Source organism: Pholis gunnellus (assembly GCF_910591455.1).
Source record: "Pholis gunnellus genome assembly, chromosome: 3".
NCBI classification, from domain to species: Eukaryota; Metazoa; Chordata; class Actinopteri; order Perciformes; family Pholidae; genus Pholis; species Pholis gunnellus.
Genome location: NC_136529.1, coordinates 5,904,744 through 5,914,662, shown reverse-complemented (window position 1 = coordinate 5,914,662; position 9,919 = coordinate 5,904,744).

Below are 9,919 nucleotides of genomic sequence, written 5' to 3'. Positions count from 1 at the left end.
TTCTGAAAGACTGTAAAGTCGGCCGAGGCAGCTGGTGCCTGCAAAGAAAAGGTTTTAAACAATGTAAATGTTTAAATGTAGACACACTTTTACAGTTAGATGCTGGTGTGGTTTAATATTTCTCCACGACATGTAGCTCATGCTACAGCAACACTCTGGCAGAGCAAGTGGTCCAAGCTGTTGTCAATCAAACATGGACACGCCCCTCCAGTCAATGGGGGGAAAATAAGCATTTCTAATTTTCCTCCTTTTTAATAATACAAATAAATAAATGAACAATATATAAAATACATTATTTTTGCCTTTAAAAAAACCGTGATGATTAAATGTGATTTCAGTTACACTTCAAGAGGTCATCTGCTAAATAGACTAATAACGCCATCATGCCAACATGCTGATAATGAACATGTTTACATGCTTGAATGCGATTAGTTTTTGTCATTAACCAAAGTTCTTGACAAATTACAATTTTGACCCAGTTATGGAGTTGGAGAAAGAGCCAGGCCATCACCAAAGTTGTTAGAAATCATCAAGTAGACATTGATATCCGTACCAAATCTCATGACAATCCATTTGTCATGAGTTTTTAAGACGTTTCACCCTGAACCACAAATGTCTGAGGAGAAGTCAGGGGATCACCAAAGTCATTCGGATTAATCGTCCGGAAAACCATTAATGTCTGCACCAATTTTTCTGCTAATTTAAGCAGAAAATGTTGAGATATTTTACTGGATGAGTCAAAAATGAATTGTCAGGGGATCACCAGTGCGTCTAATAGTGCTGAGATATGTCAGTCTGGACCAAAGCAGTGAACCGACAAACCCACATTGAGCTGTGCCTCTGTACGCATCGGTATATTTGATTTGTAACCCTGCTGTGCTAAACAAGAGCATAGGCTATCCTATAATTTCCAACTAAAAATGCTAATTAAGCCCTCCTCCTTAACACTAATCCCACCCTCAGAGGAAACCTACATTTGAACTTTAATAACAACTGATGGAAAATAAAGATGTTGTTCTCATTCAAGCTTGTTCAGCATGTGGAATTCCCATCCACACTATTGGCTTCCTGTCCATGGAGAGCCTTTAGTAATGTTTTTGAAATGCTTTAACTGTCCCCGACAGCCTCTCACCGAGCGTTTCATCCTGTATCAGCATAAAATCAGGTTGAAGACGCACATCAACCATTTTCAAGAGGATACAAATTATTTCTCCGGCATTCACACGTGTAGGATTACCTTCTTCCTTCTGCCACCTGGTTTGTTGAGATCACAAAAAATTCTATTTGCCAGCTAATTTCTAGAATGTGGTGGATGTTAGTTGTTAGGCACCAGCACAGTAAACTGTTGAGTTAAACCTGCTCCACATGCCAACGGGGGAAATCCCATAATAGTGACGAGACCAAAAAGAAAGCCACGCAGAGTCTGGCAAGTACAGACGCACTTCAGACTGTGACAGCAACATAACGGCTTCAGTAACCACTGGTTTGCGTGTCTGCATGGCCTGCTTTGATGGAGACTATGACAACTACCCCAAGCGATGACAAAGAGCCAGCCAGCACCATCGGTCTCGAAACGAGGTTATCAAATAATGTTTGCTCGCTCTTTGTGTTTATTGTGCGAAAAAGAAACCAATGGGCTATATGTATTTTGCCGACAGCAAATTTTTTGTTTAACTTCTCCCAAATGAAGGGCACGTTTAATAAACTGGCATTATGAGCATACGTTTGTACTTTGTATAGTTGACTGAATTTCTGCTTGTATGTTCTGAGCTGAGCGTGACCTTCTCTTCCAAGTGTCCTCGTAGCATGATGGGTGAATAATGATTTAATCGCGTCTGTCGTCCCGTAGAACGTGACTGCATTACGGATGACTTATCGAGGGAAACATATTTGGTTGTGGTTTTGCTTTTGACGTAGAGCTCAAATGAGGTCGCGGAAGAAGGTCAGAGTGGTGAACGGGTCAAAAAACAAAGTACTAAATACAGTACTTTGTCTGAACCTAACCACGTACTTTTGTTGCATTTTTGGTTTGGTTAAATTTCTTGGTCATTTTAAGCCAAACCATGTTTTATTTTCTAAACCTTTTGCTGCAGAATGGATTTGTTTTATTCTGTTTTAATTTACAGCGTTAACCACGTGTTTCAAACAGCACTTACTTCTCTTTTGTTTGCTCGACACAAATAGTCGTATCACATCCCAAATGTTACTCGAAGAGTTTGTGGTTCCTTGACGTGTTTCCCCTGCTGATAGTTTGAGAACACTTTGCATATTTACTGATGGGCACTAAAGAACATTAATAGATAATTAAGAGTTACTTTTAATGTCCAAGTCAAATGTTTCTCCCATCCTATCGTTTTACACAGGAATCCTCCCTGCGCCAGCCGACTGCTGTGACAATGTTGGATTTCAGGATCTCTCTCAGAGGAGTGAGGGGTATAAAAATAGAAACTGTCATCGTTGGTTACTGTGAATGTCCACCCTATAAAACAGACAGCGTCTAAGCTGCCAAGCTCCCTGCAAAGCCAAACCTCCTCCTCTCCTCTTTTTTATCAAGCAACAGAATGGGGGGAGGGGGGGCATTTTGAATACATATCTTACCTGCCACCACTGATATCGATTTTCTAAACCTTCGAAGAATCTGAACTGCTCCGTGTGTGTGTGTGTGTGTGTGTGTGTGTGTGTGTGTGTGTGTGTGTGTGTGTGTGTGTGTGTGTGTGTGTGTGTGTGTGTGTGTGTGTGTGTGTTTGTGTGTGTGGTTGTTTGTCCATAACTCAGGCACACACTCCCTTTTCGTCAGGCTGGAAATCAGGCTTGATGAGCTGGTATTTTGTACTTTTTGACACTTCACTCTGGACTGACACACGTAATCAAACAACAATCAACGCGCTGCAGCTCAGTGAAAACCATCGGCCAGTAAATCACAGATATAGTGCACTCTACATGCACAGTGAACCCATGATAAGATGGCTGGCTATACATACATACATCTTCCTCTTGCATCCTAGCACCGTCTTGCGAGCAGCAATATTTCATTAACAAACACGGCTGCGTTATTTACCGATAAGACCATGAAAATGTGTTTTAAAAGCCTCCATCTGTCACACGGAGGAAAACAGCACTAAAAGGTACTGTACTTTACGTCTCTTCCCCCCCGGGAGGGGAGAGAGAGAAAGAGATGGAGGTGTCGAAGAAAGTGAACGAATGAGAGCAAGTCAGAGAAGTAGTGAGTAAAAAACTGGACCGAACTGCGGTGAGTCAAAACACTGAAAACTGTCATTAATACAAAAGGCTCGGAATGAATATTGTTCAGCATTCCTGTGAATCCTCCTTCTGCAGGTGATGAAAGTATTGCATCAGCACGTCAAACAGACAGAAGGGGTAAGCTGAGATGAGACGTTGTTGGAGTTGATGCCCGAAAATGGTTTGAGCCGTGTTTCGATCCACCGGTGAAAAGCGGCCGCGTTCAGCGCGTTATTTACCTCCGAAACGTTCTCTGGCTGACATCCAAATCCAACGACGACGCAAAAGAGGAGAAAAGAACCGGACCTGAATGCTAACATTCTCATTTTGTTTGAGCAGTCGGAGAAATGTTGGCACAAAGTGACTTGATTCACTGCGAAACATAAAAAGAAATGTTATCTTCTCCACAGAGGTCCCACTGAGATAGTAGCAGAGAGTTATAGCAATAGATATATGAATTGAAGGTCACCCTTCAAAGGCCCAAACAGTCTGAGAAAATAAAACACTGCGGGACAGAGGGAAGTGCCGAGCATGTGAAAGTGGCATGTTTATAAATATAACAGTAAATAAGAGAGAGGATGGGAGTATCGGCTCCGAGACATTGTATAAATGTGTTTTGAGGAAATTGCCTATAAAACTCCTCAGCTGCAGTTCACCTATTATGATTTTACAGACTGAAAAAAAAAAAAAAAAAGGATAACGTCTTTGCCAAAAGGAAGGCGCAGAATGAGAAAGCATTACAGAGATGCCACTGCATTTACTTTTCAGTACCTCTATAGATGGACAAAAGGGATAAATACTGTGTGAGATTGTAACTATGCGATACACGCATGGTGTCATGCCATTACGAAGACCCCTCTCCCCCAGAGGTGGCAGGTTGAATAATGTACGGTGATCAAATTTTCATTAATCTCTTGCATCATTAAAAAGGTAAGTAAATAAAACATATCTGTGAGCAGCAGTGAGAGCATTCGAAAAAAAGACAAAGCACTGTGAGACTGAGCTCAGGGGGGGGGGGGGGGGGGGGGGGGGAGTTTGGAGGAAAGTGGGGGAGTTGAGTCTCCAGATCTGGAAGTTAGGGGAACTAACACAGTATCCTCTATTCAAATATAGATGTGTTTGTTTAACGGGTTCACGTGACAGCGACTCTGCCAGGGGAGACAGCTACATCGGACACCAAGATGTGACCCCCCCCCCCCCTCCTCCTCTCTGTAGGTGCTGAGCACTGGATGTTGACAGGCATCAGCTCCGAGCGTTGATGGAGGGCGATAATAACACCCGAGGCAGCCCCGTGTGGGCCTTATCCATCTCATTCTCCGTATGCAAATCATTAGCTGCCGCTTCCTTTGTGAAGCAAGGTTGGTACAGTGTACTCTTCCTCCTTTATCATCCGAGCCGCCAAGCCTTGCGGAAATGAAAAGCAATGCAAATATGCCCCGGCTTTTAGGGAGTCGGGCAGATAAAGCGGAGAGACCTTCAAACCGAGACGCTTCATCCGCTTCAGTTTAGACTTGACCGAGGCATGCAAATTATACCTGAGACGCAGAGTGACGCCGCCAGCCGCACAGGCGCAAAGCTGGCGCTTGAGATAGGCAAATCTCTCCTGAGGCAGGGTTAATTGGCAGAAAATATCCATAGAAAGGTTTAGAAAAAGCTTATTTTTTTTTTTTCCCTTTTCTTTTTTTCCCCCCACCTGAAAAAGCACACATATTTGTACCCTATGCTGGGTGAGTCTTGACCGTGAAACGCTAGCGCAGCATTCCGGCCTCTCGTTTTTTTTGTTGTCGTTTTGCTTCCAGGCCAGGATGTGTTCTGCTGCTGACCCGAGTACAAGGCGCGATTCAGCACTGCTTTTATCAGATCAGTGGCAACACTCTCAGTTCTTTGTGGACCCTTTCAGGAGCTTCCTGTAGCCGTGTGATCCTCATCGTGTTGCTGGATTGCTAGTTTGCGTGTTGGGGGCGATCCCAGGATGACGTTCGTGAGCCAAAAAAACTTTGGGTAAATGAGAGCTTGCAGGGAAAAACTAAAAAAAGAGTCCAAGTAAACAAAGCCTAGATTATACACAGCCACAGAGGACGCGCAGGCATATTAACGGAAGCCCATTTGTTTTGCATATTGAACTGAATGACTGGTGAAGACATTTAAAGAAAAAGAAAAATCTAAATCCATGCTGGTTTGTATTATTGTTACAGTTTTTCATGCGGCAGCTTCCAAGTTGATTTACATGAAGCTGCGGTATGTTTGAAAGCCTCAGCTGGCTGGGATGAGTTTGTGCCATAATTATCTCGATGTTGCTTTACACACCTGAACCTCCATCTGGCTGATTTAGCCCACGAGCTATGGTTTCTGTTTGCGTCGACCTTTCTAATTTCCTAAGCCACTGCTGAGGCTGATTTCAGTGGATGTGTCCCGCTCCACCCGCCCCATGTCCCTTTATCTGACATTGTCAGCACCGAAGCAGGTGGGGGGGGGAGGGGGGGGGGGGGCTTTATGTGGCCTGACTGCCCCATGTGGAGTTGGTAGGAGGGGGAGGCTATTAATGTAACTTTCAGGTCAAATGGCAACAGCACACAGTGACCTGATGATTGGTCATGAGGAAATAGCTTCACCGCTTCATTTCCTACTATGAAGGGTAATGGATTTATATTCCGTGCGGACTTCTTCGACACGTGTTGGAAGAGAAGGGGGATAAAAAAAACACAGCGAGGGAGAGAGAGACATAGATAAGACAAGCGAAGAGAGCAAGGGGAGGAGGTGGATGGCAGGGTTTTCCCCTCAGTATTTTCACCTGCTCGTAGCAATCCCCTGAAGTGTACTGTGCCAGCGACGACGTACGGATGGATACCTAGGATGAAGGAGAAGAGGCATAAAGGATGTGACACGACCAAGTCTCAATGGTGATCATTTAATGGCCGAACTCGAGTACTTCAAAACGGCAGTACACAAACCAAATGGGTGACGTCACGGTGCCTTCGTCCACTTCTTATTTACAGTCGATGGGTCGACCAGCAACTCCTGTGTCCTGCCAGGTGAAATGACTTTTTACGCGGGCCTTTTTATGGGTGGCAAGAAAAATGTTCTGCTCTCGTCCACAGCCGCATTACCTTGCCATCAGACCCCCCGCACAGACGGGGTAATGAAGACGTTTTATTGCTCTCTTCGAGGCCACAAGACTCAAGGAACTTCACACAAATTGTTGGGGTGCTAGCCTTCACATAGCCTTATTGTTTAGCTTACCTGGGTACCCTACTACGTCGCTGCTCTTTACTAACGGCTGAGCGCCCGTTTCCATTTGAAAACTCAGAAAAAGAAACACAGTCAACCTTTAACATCAACTCCAATACTACAGTTTGCCTATAATTGATGTGAAATGTCAATTCAAGCTATTATTTTCCCTCAATTCTGCTGTTGCTTTTGTAGCTTAAAAGAAAGGGTTAATATTTTTTTTTAAATTGATTAAATTTATGTTCCTTGAAGCGAGTTATGCTCTTGTGAAAGCAATAAGAAACATATAAACTGGACTACGTGATGTCCAGAGGGAAGTGTATTGGAGATGCAACACTGCTGAGTACCAAATAAACATTAACAGGAAATTGATATATATATATATATATATATATATATAGTATCTGTATTCTTACTTGTTATTTTAGCACTGGCTTCCTGCAGATGTAGAGGTCAGCTGATTGTAATTTGAATACCCAAACACCCACAAATTGAGGAGATAATCCAAATGATACCTCAAAGACTGGATTATCTGTTGTTGAGTCAAAGAGAAGTAGCTGAAGCGTGACATCATTAGTATAACGATGCTGCATATGAACTACAGCATCTTTGACAACATCAACCGACATCACTCTAAATAATATCAAAAAAAGATCAAAGTCAAGTTTAGACATGGTTTTTAATTTAGCATAAGCTTGTTAGACAATGTTTAGACATGTAACACTTCACAAGTATTGCACCAAATGGAAACGAGCACTGTGTTTCCACATGCCTGTGAGTGCAATACTTTACGTTAATGACATCTTTTTGTAGGTTTGGCCATCATTTCAATCAGTGATCGGGCGGAGAAACGGGCAGTCAGATGATCACACAGGTTGTAAACACAAATGTCAAAGTGAACTGAGACGGATGTCTACGACAGACAGTTTAGGTATATAAGATGTCTTGCTTTCCTGTTTTTTTTCTTCCAAATAGGTCCGGATATCCAAGGTGTTTGCTAAAAACCTGTACGATCATGTGACCTCTTCTTAGTGACGTCCACGCATTCTCAGATCTCAGCTATTAGCTAATGGCGCCATGGTGTTACCATAACTGATGGCCAAATCTAAAAAAAAACAAGATCCAGTCTGTAATAAACGAGATTCTCCCTTAAAATTGCATAAACTGTGTCTTATACAGTCTCATCTAAAACATCAACACTGTTACAGAGTCCTCTTTACAAAAGAAAATGCAGGTTCAATTAGTACAGTAGCAGTTTTAATTAGTAGTACAGTACGTTCATTCACAAGTATTCATATTCAGTGCATGGGTAATACCTGTACACATTGAAATGTATGAGTCAATGTCCATCAAATGTCACTATTCTGTACTCATGAGATTAAATCCCAGTTGTTAGCGGATGAGCTTGAACAGGAAAAACACTTATCATCAGGTTGAGGTTGAACAAACAACATCTCTATAGTGACCATTAGGGAGTTGTGGCTCCAGCAGCATTGAAAGAGTATGCATTTCTGATGTGACATTGAGATTTACATTTAGATGACAGCATCCATACGGTTTACATCATCGTATTTTTTTTTTTTGTATAATGAGCCTGGCTGATAGGATGTTGAAATGCTCCAGTTGTGAGGAGAAGAAAAGGGAAAATAAACCTTGATGTGCCTCAGGGACATAGAAAACATGCATTTTCACGCTTCATCCGTGTGGAAGGATGAGATGAGATTCCGTGTGTGGTGGAAACGGCTAAGTAGAGATAGAGGTGGAGAAGAATTATATACCATAACCTTCGCCATCACTCTGTTTATTGAAAATGCACAAAGATCTTCATACTTGGTTACTTGCATGGCCTCCGCCTACACGCTCAGCACACTGTAAAATATGTGCGTTGTAAAGTACGTACTTCTGGAGTTTTTCTTCAAGATGCATGCCAATGTCAATAGTCCACGTTTACAAGCCTGCCAACTCTACCAGCTATTTAAATTAGGAAGTTATGAAGTCAACACAATATTCCACTGAGTGCTTCTCCGATTCATCACACTCCTGCTGGTGTATTTCCAAAATCTCATGGTCTTATCAGTAAAAAAAAAAAAGAAGAACTTGAACAATTAAAAGTGGTTAAAACAGTTTCATAAGCCTATCAGGTTAAAGACACACCATCTAGTCTTTCACAAATGGAGATGCGAGGTTTCCACGCAACAGGCATGACAATATATTTACGTGCGCCCTCATATTTTGATCATAACACATTAGTATTTCGCATTAAACTCCAAATATTGACCAAATATTAGCATGAAAACAAGATGCTGATGGGACACATGACTTAGTGTCCCGGATAATATCAAGAGATCAAATACATCACGGTGCGTTAATTGTAATATAGACATATGTAATGTAAATCACCCTCTTTAATCAGAATCATGTCGCATATTATTGAAAATGAATGTGCATGCTCATCGGTGTCTCTCTTCGGTTTGTTTTCTCTGTTGATACACAGCTGATAGCAGTTCGGATGGCGGCAGCCTTTTTTTATTTCATCATGTGATTGTAGAGTTTTGCTTTTGATGTGTAACTGAGGTCTGCAGCTAATGTGTGCAGTGCAGTGTTTCATCCAGCTGATGGGCGTCGGTGAATAATCAAACATATATGGGGGCATTTGCAGGAAGCAGATACTACTCTGAAATGTGGCACCAAGAACTGTCTTTTCCTCAAATACATCTGAGCACATAGAGATTCTGTAACATCTTTGACTATCGTAACCTTTGTTTTCCAAATCAGTTGTTTTTGCAGCCAGTCTACACGACCATGATCCTCCTCAATAAAGTGGTCAGCACTCGGAAGCAACTCATTTTCTGTAACCAAAAACCATTTCTGCAACAGCTGCAAGGAGACAGGAAAAAAAATCCTGTTTTCTTTTTTTTTTTTAAAGAGAGCACAGATTCAATTTTGAGACACAATAGAAGGTATCTTACATTCACATTGTATGGGATGAGAGAAAGGCTGGCAAAGCTAATAAAGTGATGCTCATGTGCTTTGTGATGCGGTGTAAGTCCCCAGCTTTCAGCTCTAAACAGATGGGATCTGTCCCACGGGATCAGATAAAAGATGTCCATCTCTAACTCTGCGGAGCATGGCAGACTCAACAAAGGCGGCCCCCTCAGAGGCGAGCGGTCCGCGGTTGCTCACACAGAAGTCCTTCGCAATAAAATAAATGTGGCGGAGCTTGCGCCGCGATGATGAGGTTAAATTGAGGCGTATCCATCTTAACGAAGGCAGGGAGAGAGGAAGCAGATCAAACAGATCACACGGAACTAATCCGTGGCGGCCTCCGCCACTGCTGGGGAGGTGGATGACGCACCATCCTGCACATTGGAAGCGTCCTATAGGCTGACGGTACCTCTGGGGAAACAGCACGTCTTAGCTTCCTTACTCCACAAGCTAAATCGTAGCATGT